Genomic DNA, 15,419 nt, shown 5'->3' with positions numbered 1-15,419 from the left:
GTAGCTTTTTCAACCTTCTGAAATAAAAAGTTGTCTGCAATGCAGTCCAGGAACTTATTGGATAGTCTGTGCCCCTCGGTGTTATTTTCCCAACATATATCTGGATAGTTGAAGTCTCCCATCACCACCAAATCTTGGGCTTTGGATGATTTTCTTAGTTGTTTAAAAAAAGCCTCATCCACCTCTTCCACCTGGTTAGGTGGACTATAGTAGAATCCTAGCACGACATCACCCTTGTTTTTTACCCCTTTTATCCTAACCCAGAGACTCTCAACACTTCCGTCTCCTACGTCCATCTCCACTTAAGTTCAACTGTGTACATTTTTAATATATAAGGCAACCCTTCCTCCCTTTTTCCCCTGTCTATCCTTCCTGAGAAAACTATACCCACCCACACCAACATTCCAATCCTGTGTATTATCCCACCAAGTTTCAGTGATGCCCACAATGTCATAGCTGTATTTATTTATTAGCACTTCCAGTTCTTCGTGCTTATTACCCATACTTCTCGCATTTGTATATAGGCCTATAAGATACTGGTTTGATCTTGCCTCCCAGTTTTGCCCTCACCCTCCTTTCTCTCTGCCATTATAGCCCACGATCCCTCTTGTTTCCGACCCATCTCCCAGGTCTTCCTGTTCTCCACTTACCTGTGGGCTTTGCTCACCTGTCCCCTTCGAACCTAGTTTAAAGTCCTCCTCACTAGGTTAGCCAGCCTGTGTGCAAATAGGGTCTTTCCCCTCCTCGAAAGGTGAACGCCATCTCTGCCTAGCAGTCTTTCCTCTAATAGCATCCCGTGGTCAAGGAAGCCAAAGCCCTCCTGGCGACACCATCTTCGCAGCCAGGCAACCTGTAGCACACAGCTCGTCAGGGTAAGCACCCTGGAGGGCCAGGCCAGTTTGTTTGTTTACCTGCCGCATCAGCACATTCAGCCGATCACGGCTCCCACTGGCCATGGTTCACCATCCTAGGCCAATGAGAGTCGCAGGAAGCCATGGCCAGCACATCCCTTGGTGATTCCCACCACCTCCATTGGCCTGGGATGGTGAACTGTGGCCAGTGGTAGCCATGGTCTGCCAAACCTGCTGATGCGGCAGGTAAACAAACTGGCCTGGCCTGCCAGAGTGCTTATCCTGACGAGCTGTGTGCTAGAGGTTGCCGACTCCTGTACTACAGCAACCCATTCAAGCTAATGGGATTACCTAGATGGAATAAAGGGCAGTATTTGCCCCATATTTTTCATTTGACTAAATTGCTGATGTTGGGACATTGTAATGGTCTGTATCCTAGATAAGAGACAGCACTAATTAATGTGCACTGCTATTAAATGAAAAGGGTCACTTGATGTTTTTTGTCAGGGTGTTGTCTTGAGAATTTTGCTTACACACAAAATATATGAAAATATCACAAAATACATTCCATCAATATTGGCACCAACCCTGAATGGTTACTCATTGCCATGAATCATCTGTTATGCACTACCTTAATTTTCACCACTCTGGAAAACAATAAAATGAGTGGGATAGGACACAGAAGAGGTCTGACTGATGCATTTAGATCACTGAATGAAGAGGCATTTCATACATGCCTAAAGAAACACAGTCCAAACTAGCTGTCACATCAGCACATTTATCCTCACGCTTTGTTCTAACTGCAGTAGTTTCTCTCTTTGCAGACTGGCATTTAAAAAATCTTCCAGAAACAGATGTTTCAAAATAAATTGGTAGAAAAAAAAACAATCATTGGCATGGGGAGTGGGGAATTGCTTGCTAGCTACTTCTGTGCCATTAACAACTTTTCAAAGTATGTTTGGGAATGGCTTCTTCACATATGGTCCAGTTCCAAAAAATACGTGACTCACACATTTTCCCTCTCAATTATAACTGAAAGTAGGTTGACTGTAACTGTTCAGGGTAGTTAATTACCTCCTTCGGATATCTGATCAGTCTAAGATCTTTAAGGTGTGAGTGTGTGGGGGTGGAAGTGTGTGATTTGTTCTTTTTGTCATTTACTGTTCTTCTCCCTCCCTTCTTCAGGGCTGGTAAACTGCAGTGAAGTGCTGTACAGCTCCTAAACACAGGATTTGGAAACAAATTGAGTTGTGAGATTAAACACCAGGAGACAATTTGAATTTTTCAAATTTGCATGGCAAATGTAAACAGCCCCAAGATCTCCTCAGTGCATCTTTGAGGGGTCCTAGTGAGGTGGCTTTATGTTGTTGTTGCTGAGAGAGTCAATGATTTCCCTATGAGAGAAACACAAAAAAACCTGTAAGATAGCACACATGTATGTTTGTCATTTAAGGATATGTTACTACATATTGTGACGGACTCAGATTAGAAGGATATAAGAGAGGAGTCCTGTTGATATCCAGGAAGTGGGTGGGTGAAGTCCGCCCACTGCTAAAGGACCTCCCTCCAGCCTAAGGGGAGGATCCACAGTCTAAGTACAGGGGACAACCAATGAAAAAAACTGGATCAGAAGTGAGGTCATAGGGCTAAACGAAGGGAACCTGATGGGAACACCGAGCAGAGAAACCCGAACAACGCCCATTGCTCCTCAAAGGCGTCAAGGGAGCCAGCGGATGCTGCCCAGAGGAACTCTGCCTGGATGCATGAACGGATGAAAGAACGAAAAAATGGCCCCACAGTCGCAGTCCCTCCCTCTGCCAACCTCCCCTCCCTGGTGTTACGAATGGCCACCTTGGCCATAGTGAGGAGGAGGTTGACAAGGAGGTCCCAAGATTTCATGGGGCCTCGGATTGGGTGTGCATAGAGAAATAAATGTGGGGAGAAGTGCAGTCAGAAACTCAATAAGAGATTCTGGAGGAGCCAGAAAAGGGGCTGCAGACTGGTCCACTGAAGGTACGCATGTGCCAGGGTCTCCTTCATGCCGCAGAAGGGACAGATGTGAGGGACAGTGGCAAACTGCGCCAGGTACACACCTGTGCTCACAGCTCCATGCAGGAACTGCCAGCTGATATCCCTGGTGGGCCGCGGGACCAAGGTGGAATAGAAACTGGCTCACCAGGGTTCCCCACCTGCCGCTGCTGGTAAAAGGTCCCACCACTTGGTGTCTGGGCTGGACAAGAAGGTGAGGTAGTTAAGTGTGTGCAGCACGAACGTGTACAGATGGTCCCGTGGCACGATTTGGAAATGAACCAGCTGCATGACATGCAGCCAGCTAAAGGTATGCGGGTGGAAAGGCCAGGAAGGCTCATGGGGCAAAGGGCCAATGGAAAGGTCCGGAGGGCCAGGAGTGAGGGGCGGGTGGGGCTCACGCTCTCATAGGACCCGCTTGAGGAAGAACAAAGCCATGGGAGGTAGGGCCGCCTCCACCTCCTGGAGTATGCACCAGGGGGTCATAAAGGTGGAGAGCCCCATGCGCCGACCGAGCACCTGGGGATCCACCCAACTCCCCAGGTCGTAGTCCAGGAGGTCTCCGATCTTGGTGACTCCCACCAGAACCAACCTCCGGCACACCGAGGTGGACTCAGCCACCTGCACACAAAGATGGATATTGTGTAACAGGGGCTCCGCAAGGAGATCTACGCCCTCGTGGCCGCAAAGGATCTGGTTGCTGAAACCAGCCTCCAGGTCTGGAGGAGATCCTGATAGAAGACCGGCAGCTCGGAGAGGTCTTGAGGAAGACCTCTCGGATGGAGAAAGAAGAGCTGCTGGCTGTATCGGAGCCCTCACAAGTGGCGGAGGAAGGTGTGCGCCAATGTGCTCCATGCCGAGCCACCTGCACTTAAAAGGAGTCTCTGCAGAGCCTGGAGGCGGAAGAGATGGACCTGCGTGGGCATGCACGTCAGGCCCTGTCTGCCTTCCTCCAAGGGGAGATGGAGAACCCCCGCCGAGACCCAGTGCAGTCCCGGCCAAAAAAACCCTAGAACCAAACTCTGGAGATTGGCCAGGAACACCGGGGGTGGGCACAAGGTGTTAAGTCGGTGACAGAGCATGGACAGGACCAGTTGGTTAAGCACCAGTGCTCTCCCCCAGAGGGAGAGGCACTGGAGCAGTCCCGTCAAGCTCCGCAACTGCCTAGTCACTCTGCTCTCTAAACCGTGCCAGTTCTCCGGCGGAGACGGATGGGTGGCCGAGAAATAAATGCCAAGATAGAGCAGTGGACCCGCGCCCCACCGAATGTTTTGAAGGGTGGGTGGGAGGGGGATCGCCCGCCACCCGGCCCCGACCACCAGGCCAGAGCTCTTGATCCAGTTAACCCCGTCGAATAAACAGCTTGACAAGCCTCCACCCGCACCAGGTCGTCCGGGTCCTGGACCACGAGAAGCACGTCATCAGCATATGCTGCCAGAATCAGCCACACCTCTGGTTCATGGAGCACCAATCCCATCAACCTCTTGTGAAGGAGACAAAGGAAGGGCTCAATGGCCAGAGTGTACAGCTGACCTGACAGTAGGCAACCCTGATGCACCCCTAGCCCGAAGCTGACAGGTACGGTCAGGGTCCAACTGAGCTTGACCATACACTCTGCAGAGGCATACAGCACCTAGAGAAACCCCACAAACTAGGGTCCAAAGCCAAAAGCCCGCAGAGTGCCCAGGAGATACCTGTGGTCTATCCGGTCGAACGCCTTCTCCTGATCCAGGGACAGGAGGGCGAACGACATATCATCCCTACACCCAAGCTCCAAGAGATCCCGGACTAGATAAAGATTGTCAAAGATGATATGGCCCGGGATAGTTTAGGTCTGGTCTGGATGGACCACGTCCGCCAGCACAGACCGCAGCCCCACCACCTTATAGTCCGTGCTGAGGAGCGAGACGGGATACCAATTCCGGAGATCGTGGAGGTCCCCCTTCTTCGGCAATAAGGCGAGCACTTCTTGCCTGCACAAAAGAGGGAGGACACTGCTCTCCAAGGATTTGGCCCAGACGATGGGAAGGTCCAGGCCGAGGATGTCCCAGAACACGCGGTAGAACTCCATGGTCAGCCCGTCCATGCCCGGAGATTTATTAGTGGGTATGAGACGGAGGGCTTCCGAGAATACGGCCAGAATGAGAGGCAGCTCCAGCCAGTCTCGGTCAACCGTGCTGACCGTCGGGAGTCCGTCCCAAAGTGCTCTGCAGGCATCGGCATCTGTTGGATCCAGGGAGAAAAGGCCAGCGTAGAAAGCCCTGGCCCTCTCGCGCATCTCCACCAGATCCATTAGGGGGGTACCATCCTCTGCCAGGAGGCAGAGAATGTGCTTTTTCGCCCCCCTCTTCTTCTCCAGGGTATAGAAAAAGTGGGAGCCGCAATCCATCTCCTGCAGGAGATGGATGCGGGATCGTACAAAAGCACCCCGGGCCCAAAGGTTGTCAAGGGCCCAGAGTTCCTCCCGCTTCTCCCAGTGTGCTTCACAGAGGAGTGGATCTCCGGGGCTGGCAGCCAGATGCCTCTCCAGCTCCAATACCTCCCTATCCAATTCCTCTATCACCATATCCCTCCGCTGGCTGGCACCCTGGGTGTGGCAATGACAGAAGAGCCGGATGCGCATCTTCCCCACATCCCACCACCGCAGTGCTGAGGGAAAGGCATGCCTCTGTTCCCGCCAGGGGAGCCAAAACTCCCGGAAGGATGCCACAATCCCCACATCTTCCAGCAGGCTGTTATTAAAAGGCCAATAAGCTGGCCCCTGCCTCTCCGAAGAAAGAGAGGCTATTACGGCCACCAAATGGTGGTCCGAGAACAGGGTTGGCCAAATGCTGGAGGAGTGGGTCTGCGAGAGATAACTCCAAGAAAAATAAATGCGATCCAACTGGGAGTGGCTCGACCGGTGTTCCTGCACCCGGACACAAGTGAACGTAGAGTCTTCGTCCAGGTGGTGGTCATGCCAGACGTCCACCTGGGAGAGATGGACTACAATCTCCATAAGGACGTCCGCAGCGGCCGGGCTCGGCTCGATCCCTGTGCAGTCCCGCTCCTCGAGGGTGCAGTTGAACTCTCCACCCAGGACCAGACACTCGCCAGGATCCAAAGTACCGAGGAAGGCGGACGCTCTCTCACCTGGCTGGATGCTGGGGCATAGACATTGACAAGGTTCAACGTTAACCTCTCCATCCGAACTCGGAGGTGAAGCAGGTGACCCAGCATGACCCCGGTAAACCCCAACACCTTGGGCTGTGGGTGCGGGGAGAACAGGGTTGCCACCACACCCTGACGGGCTGAAAGGTGGCTAAATTAGACCCTGTCCCCAAACTCCAGCTGCCAGCTCGCTTCGGCAGCTGGGTCCGTGTGGGTCTCCTGCAGGAAAATAACTGAGTCCCCCCCCCAAAGGAAAGAGAGCACGTGGCACCTGCGGAGACCTGACCTACACCCACGGGTGTTCAAAGTGGCAAAGACGGATGACAACATAAAGAGGGCTGGGGAGGATCCTTGCGGTCCGGGGTGCTAGCGGCACCCATCGGACTCCGCAGCAAACCGTGACCAACCCCAAAAGCCAACAGGGCGTCACGGAAGTTGCGCGTCCACTAGTAAGCCACAGCAGCCTGCTTCCTGGTCCCTTTTCCCTCCCCCATAATTGCCCTCACAGTCTGGAGAACAAGATGGAAATAGTCCCAGCACTGAAGAGCGAGATGCACTCTGTTCATGGAGCCACGAATGTCCTCCAAGAAAGAGCGCATCTCGCTCCTCTGCGCGACGGGTACTGGGGTCACAGACCCCGGGGCATCTCCCAGTCGGACCCCCCTGCCAGCCCCGTGGCCTATAGAGATGGGCACGCAGGGATCAAAGCCCCACTGCGGCCCCCGTCCGTCCGGCACTGCGCCACCTGACACAACAGTCGGCCCCAAGTACAATGCAGAGGGAGAACTGCAGCCCCAGATGGGCTGGGAGAAGGAAAAACAAAAACCGCCTCCTGGGGGCCTGTATAAAAAGAAAATGAGGCAACCTCGGGAGCGGCAGCAACAGAAGGAGGGAGGGAAGAGAGGTCAAGGACCGGAACAAGGGCTGGAACAGGGTCAGGAACAGGGACAGGACACAGATCTAGGATGGGAACAGGGTCAGGGCAGAGAGCGGGGACATGGTGCCTCTTGACCCAACATGTCAGTCAAAGGGACAGCAAGGGAATGGGGTGCCTCCACAGCACTAGCCTCAGGTGCCTCACTAAATGAAGCACTCACAGTTACACCACTGAGGGGAGGCGAAAACTGCGGTCCCATCTCATGGGACAGGACACCCTGGGCTCAGAGTCTGGCCGCTCAGCGTCGGCTGCTGCCACAATGGGCACGGCAGCGTCAGCCAGATTACCAGTCGCGGCCAGGCAGGTGATCAGGGCCGGGGGCGTTGCAGAGGCCAAAACAGGGGCAACCACCTGAGACGGAGGGAAGAGGAGGAGTGGGGGCGCTAGATAGCAATCGTCCAGACCGAGGCCCTCCAACAGGGGGGCATCCACTCCCTCAGTGGTTGCGGTTAAGCCCAGGGCCTCAATCTCAGCAAAAATAGAGGCAAAGTCCTCACCTGCTGCTACAGATTCCCCCTCGACAGCAGCCAGCGCAGTAGCCATTGAGGCGCTGACAGGGGGCACAGATGGTAATGGGGTAGTGGGGGCACTGTCTGGAACCCCCTCAGGGAGGGAGTCCATAGGAGAGATGGTACTACCCGCCTCCGCAGCTGCAGCGACCTCAGTCGACTCCAAACAATGAACGTCAGCAGGGGAGGCAACGGAACACCCAGCACCAGCGACCCCCTTCATAGTTTTACAGGGGATCCCTTCCTGCTCGCCAGTGAGGGAGGGGTGCTGGGCCCATGCTCCCCGCTTGTGGCGTCTCCCCTGCACAAGCTCCCAGCTCCTTGAAGAGGGGGGCTGGGCAGCTGGGTCAGGGCCAGGGAGCGAGGGCAATGATGGGAGGGCAAGGGAAGACAAGGGCTGGACAACAAGGAAAGGAACAAACTCTCCCTGAGGCAACCCCCGCTTGAGTCCTGCTACCAACCCTGCCACCCTCTCCTCCACAGGCCCCAGTCTACTACTCGCCTCAGCGGCGGGGCCCGCACGCTCATCTGGGCTTGTCGGGGAGGCCTCCCCCAAGACCCGAGCGGAGTTGACAACGGTCATGGATGGAGGAGGGGTGACTCCAGGGACTGGGTGATCAGGGCCGCTGGTGATGATAGAGCTGACGCCTTTGCGGGTACCGGGGGTACCAGATACCCCTCCAAGCCGGGCCAGGGGGCAGTCCCTCTGGATGTGCCCCGCTACCTGGCAGAGAAAGCACTGGGCCACCCCTGACGAATAATAAACCCGGTAATGAGCCCCTCGATGAGGCACCAGAAAGGACCCCTCCAAAGCCTCCCTGTCACGTGCCGCTGGCAGAACTTGCACCTGCACCTGCCAGTGGAACGACAAAACGTGGCAGAGGGCGGGGTCCTTACAGCCCAATGATAGGGGGCTGAGGATGGACAGGGGCCTCCCCAGGGTGGAGAGGAATGGCAAAAGGGCGACATTGGGGAGGAAAGGAGGAACAGAAGAGAGAACCACTCATACGCCCAGGTCCTCCAAAGGCTCGAGGGGGACGTGAACACCCCCCACCATCAAGCCCCTCTCCACTGTCTCCTGGGCAGCGGCCTCTGACGCCAGGAAGAACACCAGCTTCCCAAACATCTTAGAGGCCGCCACCATGGCCGTGAGCCCCACCACACGTGCCAAAGCCCACACATAGGTTTCTACGTGGGGTGAGGCCGGCACCAGGAGACAACGCACCCCTTGCTCCCTGGTGAGAGTGGGAAAGGGGCACTGGCCACCGGGAATGGGATTCCGGGAGGCGGCTGGAGCAGACAGCGAGGCAGCAAGAGGAGGGGTCGCAGCGACCTGGGAGTACGCCCTGGGGGCCGAAGGAGCGGCAGCCCCACAGCTGGTGGAGGAACAACGGGCAAGAGAGAAGGGGGAGCTCCAGCCGGTGATGGGGCCACAGTGGGAAAAGGAACCACTGCCACAGGTGGTGTTACCTTCCGGGTAGGGCCCTTGCCCTTCTCCGTCCCCCAGCCTTTCCCACCGGTCAAGGGAGCGGTCTCAGAAGTGGAGGCAGCCGAGGTCGCGGCAGCAACAGCGGAGTCTCAGGAGTCCCCATCCGTGCCTGCCAGTGCCTCAATGGTAGCAATGGCGGGCAGCCCGGCAGCGGCAGTCAAGGCGGCCATAGCAAGGGAGGGTATGGGGAGAAGGACCGGAAAGGAACTGCAAGGCCGTCCAGGGAAGTCCCACCCCCTGAATCACCCACCACAGAAAGAGAGGGAAGGGGACAGCCACTAGGGCAGGGAGATGGAAGGAAGGGGAGGAAGGAATAGGAGGAAAGGGAGGGGAGGGGAGGCTGAAAGCAGGCTGGAGGGGCACCAACAGAAAGGAACAAAAGGAGACAAGGAACACAACTCCAGCACAAGATGAAAAAGAAATCAGCTCCTCCGGCTGCACTGAGGGAAAGAAGGGAGAACTAAAACATCATGGAGGAGAGTGCACCAGTGAAAGAACCAATTAAAAAAAGTAGGGGGGAGGGAATCTCAAACACCAACAGTGGAACGTGGGCATACAGGCAAGAAGGGCTGACCCGAAGGGAGAGCAAGAAACAAGGGGGCGGAATGCAGGGGAGGTCTAAAGAGGGTGTTCCTCAGGCACAGAGCAAAGAACAGGGTGGGTTCAAAAACAACCAAATCAAAAAAAAGGGAGGAGGAATGGGGCTGGCAACCAGGCCTGCACCACGGGCAAACAAACTAAGCAAGGTTCAGAAAGGAAAGCAGGACAAACCAGAGCAAACAGGGCAGCCAAAAGGGGTGCGGGGGGGCAGGGAGCAAGGGAAAAGGGGGCAAGCAGCTGCAAGAACAGGGCAGTGAGCAAGGCAGAGGGAAAAGGGGCCCACCGGCCAAACGCAGCAGGGGAGGGAGCACAAGACCAAAGGAAAGAAGGGAAATGAGCACCCACGGGCGACTGAAAAACAAATGCCTGTTTGCTGCCACCATGTTCTCTGGATGATTTGAAGGGCAGAACAAACTGCCAGGCTGGAGAGCAGAGAACAGAGCCAGAAGGCAGGTGGAAAGGTGGAGGGGGCAGTGGTGGTGGCAGTAGGGGAGCGAGCAGACCAAGAGGAGGGCACCAGGCCACTCCCCCAGCTTCCTACAGCAAAGGCACCTACCACCACAGAAGCAGGGATGTAACAAACCCCCCTCCACATCTGATGCCAATTAACCGGTTAAGGTTGTTAGGCTAATGCCAGCACCTGACCCCAATAGACTCATAGACTTTAAGGTCAGAAGGGACCAATATGATCATCTAGTCTGACCTCCTGCACAAAGCAGGCCACAGAATCCTACCCACCCACTTCTATAACAAACTCCTAACCTATGTCTGAGTTATTGAAGTCTTCAAATTGTGGTTTGAAGACCTCAAGCTGTGGAAAATCTACCAGCAAGTGACCCATGCCCCACACTGCAGAGGAAGGCGAAAAACCTCCAGGGCCTCTGCCAATCTGCCCTGGAGGAAAATTCCTTCCCGACCCCAAATATGGCAATCAGCTAAACCCCGAGCACGTGGGCAAGACTCACCAGCCAGCACTCAGGAAAGAATTCTTCGCAGTAACTCAGATCCCATCCCGGCTAACAATCCATCATAGACCACTGGGCATACTACCTCTGATAATCAAAGATCTATTACCCAAATTTAAGCTGTCCATCATACCATCCCTTCCATAAACTTATCAAGCTTAGTCTTAAAGCAGATATTCTTTTGCACCCACTACTCCCCTTGAAGGCTGTTCCAGAATTTCACTCCTCTAATGGTAAAAAACTTCGTCTAATTAAGTCTAAACTTCCTAGTGTCCATTATGCCCATTTGTTCTTGTTCTACATTGGTACTAAGCTTAAATAATTCTTCTCCCTCCCTAATATTAATCCCTCTGATATATTATAAAGAGCAAGCATATACCCCCTCAACCTTCTCTTGTTAGGCTAACAAGCCAAGCTCTTGAGTCTCCTTTCATAAGAGGGTTTCCCATTCCTTGATCATCCTAGTAGCCCATCTCTGAACCAAGTTCCAGTTTGAATTCATCCTTCTTAAACTGGGAGACCAGAAACTGCACACAGTTCCAAATGAAGTCTCACCATGCCTTATATAACGTACTAACACCTCGTTATCTTTGCTGGAAATACCTCGCCTGATGCATCCTAAAACCGCATTAGCTTTTAACAGCCATATACATTTGTGCTTATATCATCCTGTGATCAACCAATACTCAAGGTCCTTCTCCTCCTCTGTCACTTCCAACTGATGTGTCCCAATTTATAACTAAAATTCTATATAATCCCTAAATGCATACCTGCACTTTCACTATTAAATTTCATCCTATTATATTACTCCATCTACAAGGTCACTCCAGATCTTCCTGTATAGATCCCGGTCCTTCTCTGTTAGCATACCTCCCAGCTTGTGTCATCACAAACTTTATTAGCACATCTTGCTTTGTGCCAAGGTCAGTAATAAAAGGTTAAATAAATTGGTCCAAAACTGATCTTGAGGAACTCCACTAGTAACCTCCTTCCAACCTGACAGTTCACCCTTCAGTACACCCGTTGTAGTCCTCCCCTTACCAGTTCTTTATCATCTTTCAATTTCATATTGATCCCCATCTTTCCAATCTAACTAATAATCCATGTGGAACCGTGTTCAAATGCATTACTGAAATTAAGAAATTAGATCTACTGCATTTCTGTCTAAATAATCTGTCACCTTCTCAAAGAAGGAGATCAGTTGGTTTGACACGATTACTTTTGTAAACCATTGTAATTGTCCCAATTACCATTAACCTCAATGCTTAACTACTTTCTCCTTCAAATTTTTTCCAAGACCCTTACATACTACAAATTCAAACTAACTACGCCTATAGTTACTCGGATCACTTTTTTCCCTTTCTATTAAGGAAGACTATATTAGCAATTCTCCAGTCGTATGGTAACCCTGAGTTTACGATTCATTAAAATTCTTGCTAATGGCTTGCATTCATGTGCCAGTTCCTTTATACTCTTGATGAAGATTATCTGGGCCTCCGATTTTGTCCATTAACTCTCAAGTTTGGCTTCTACCTCAATTGAATTTCTACCTCCATATCCTCATTCCCATTTTATCCTTCCATTATCCCTAAGCTCCTCTTAGCCTTATAAAGACTGAGCAAAGTATTTATTTAATATTGCCATGCTCGTTATCCTTCATCCATTCCTCATCCTCAGTGTTTAGCAGTCCCACTTCTTCTTTCTTGTTTTTCTTCTTATTTATATGCTATAGAACCTTCTATGGTTTTAATTCCTTTTGCAAGGTCAACTCTACATGGCTTTTAGCCTTTCTCACTTTCCTAATGTTCTGACTCACTAAGGTAGCTTTCTTGCTAATCCCACCAGTCTTCCATCCTTGTAGGCTTTCTGCTTTTTCTTAATCGCCTCTGAGAATGCTTGTCATCCAGCTTGGTCTACAACTCCTGCCTATGTTTTCTCCTTTCTTGGATGCGGCTTTGATAGTTTCTGGCAGCTTCTACTAAAGTAATCCAGGTTCCTCCGCATTTAATCCACAAGTTCAGTCCAATCACATTCCTAACTAATTTCTTAATCTTTAAATTAGCCCTTTTCAAGTCAAAACCCTGCCCGATCTATTTGTTTATCCTTCCATCTAGTTGAACTGAATTAATCATGATCACTCAACCAAGTTGTCCCACAACCATTTCTCTATGAAATCCTCATACTCACCAAAAAAGATCTAAATGATCCCCTCTGTTGTTCTTCAACATTGTGAAGAAACATCGCTATACATCAAAAAAACTGAGACCTATATTCTTACTAGTACTTGTCTCCAGTCATATCTGGAAGTTAAAGTCCCATATCACACAATTCCATTAGTGTTTAAATCATTAAAACATTAAAGAGGCTCTATCCATTCCAAATAGTTCCCGGTGTCTGTAGCCACCCAAGCAGTATCTCAGGGAGGTCTATGCTTCTTCAGTGTATTTTGCCCAGACAGGGCTCTGTCTTATCCATTCCATCACTTCTTATTTCTTTTACAGTAACCTCATCATTGATATAATGCATCACCACCTTTGCCTTTATTCTGTCTTCCTAACAGCACATACCCTTCAATCATGTACTCCAGTCATGACTACTATTCCACCAGTTTCTTATCCCTATAATATCCAGTTTCACTTCCTGCACCAGTAGCTCTAGTTCCTCCATTTTGTTCCCTAGGCTCCTCGCATTAGTGTACAGACATCTTAATTTTTGCCGTTTGGCTTCACTGACATTTTTTACCCGGTTAGGCACAGACATTCTACCACCAGCATCATGTGTTAGAGTGGTATCTACACTACCCTTCCTCTTTATGTCAATTCTTCGGTCCACAGTTGAATCCCCTCTTACTTTGTTTTCTTCCCTCCCAAGGTTAAATTCCGGCGTGGAGATCATCTGGACATCTCCCAACCATCTCCCCCAAAAAACTGGCAAAAGGTCAGTTAAAGCCGCTAGGCTAATGGAGACAGCTGGGACCAATTAAGGCCCCACTCGTACTGCTTAAATGGTCTCCTTTCCAGTTCTCTTGAGAGAGCCTATGTGAAAGGAGCTGGAGGAGAGGAAGCATTGCTGAATCCTGAGGTAAGGGTGAACCTGGGAAAAGGGGAACATGGGGGAGTGGCCCAGAGAATCAAAGCAGTGCAGGGGTGAAGGGAAATCTGCCAACAGCTGCTACCATTAGGGTCCCTGGGCTGGAGTAGAGGGTAGGCCCTTTAGAGGGGAATCAGGACTTGGTCCAGGAAAGAGGCCAAACTGCGTCCACTTAGTTGTATGGAGCAACAGAGACTGTGAGGAATTCCCCCTTCCCATCTCCCATAATGGCTGGTGATGAAAATAACTCAATAGGCTGTGACTCTTACTGCTACATTGAATCCGCCCAGAAGCGTGGGACCCACCAATACAGGCTCGGAACTTTGTTACAACATGTACGTGCACAAAAGTCACACATGCACTCTTGTATATGTTTGTGTGCATATGATGTCTGTGTATAGCCAAAGTTTTCAAACCTGGTTGTCCAAGATTAGGCTCCTAAGTTAATTAATATTTTCATAAATTCATAAATTTTGTCAAGGTGTTGAACATCTGTAGCTCATGTTGGTTTTAAATGAGACCTGTGTTGACTTTTCACTTCTCAAAATCAGGCCACTCACATTTCAGTGCCTAAATATTGGTTTGGGGCTTTAACCTTAGGCAACTACATTTTAAAATATTCTATAAATGTATAGACAATTATAGAAAAAATGGATATTTTGTCAGACCACCATTGACTTCAATGGAACTCTGACAATTTACACAGCTGAAGATCTTCCCCATAATATGTAGTCACTGTAAAAGATTTGTAACGTTTAAGTAAATATTCTCTTGTAAAAGTAAAAGAGGCATATGAAAAGTTGAATTTAAGCACATAATAAGTGCTTAATTTGTGCCGGGGTTTGCCAGCACCTCCAGCTTTGGCACTTCATAGCCTCAGCAGCTCTGGGCTTGTCAGTTATGAAAGTAAAATATTTACTTGAGCCTCAGCACCTCTTCCATTACAAATTAAGCGCTTACACATAACTTAATATTTACTAAGTATCAGAGGCGTAGCCGTGTTAGTGCAGATCTGTAAAAAGCAACAACGAGTCCTATGGCACCTTATAGACTAACAGAAGTATTGGAACATAAGCTTTCATGGGTGAATACTCACCTACAAAATATTCACCCATGTGAATATTCACCCGTGGGTGAATATTTCGTGGGTGAGTATTCACCCATGAAAGCTTATGCTCCAATACTTCCGTTAGTCTATAAGATGCCACAGGACTCTTTGTCGCTTTTCAATATTTACAATTAGCTGTATTCTTAAATGTATCCTGCTCTTTAGTACATTTAGGTTTCCCTACAACACTTACTTGATAATAGATTTAATTTTCTCATCAATTCCTAAAACAATAAAAAAATAAAATTTTTAGCTTGTGTATCCTCACAGCTTCTGAATTATCACTGTGTAGTGGCAGCCCTTGTCAATGTTTACTGAAGATCACAATATGTCCCAAGGCATTCTGTAAAAGGTATTAACTCAAGGAACTGAGGATACAGTTCAATAACAAAATATAAATTCAATTTCTGATACCATTGTTTGTTAATATTTCACATAAAGACTATAACTACTATAGCTATCATACTTCAATAACATTTGCATTCTTTAGGGCAGGGATCGGCAACCTTTGGTACACAGCCCACCAGGGTAAGCCCCCTGGTGGGCTGGGCCAGTTTGTTTACTTGCCGCGTCTGCAGGTTCAGCCTATCACGGCTCCAACTGGCCACGGTTCGCTGTCCCAGGCCAATGGGGGCTGCAGGAAGTGGTGGCCAGTACATCCCTCGATCCACGACGCTTCGTGCACCCCCATT

The sequence above is a fragment of the Chelonoidis abingdonii genome, chromosome 1 (assembly GCF_003597395.2).
Source record: "Chelonoidis abingdonii isolate Lonesome George chromosome 1, CheloAbing_2.0, whole genome shotgun sequence".
Classification (NCBI taxonomy): domain Eukaryota; kingdom Metazoa; phylum Chordata; order Testudines; family Testudinidae; genus Chelonoidis; species Chelonoidis abingdonii.
The sequence above is the reverse complement of the archived record's forward strand: the minus strand, read 5'-3'. Positions refer to the sequence as shown.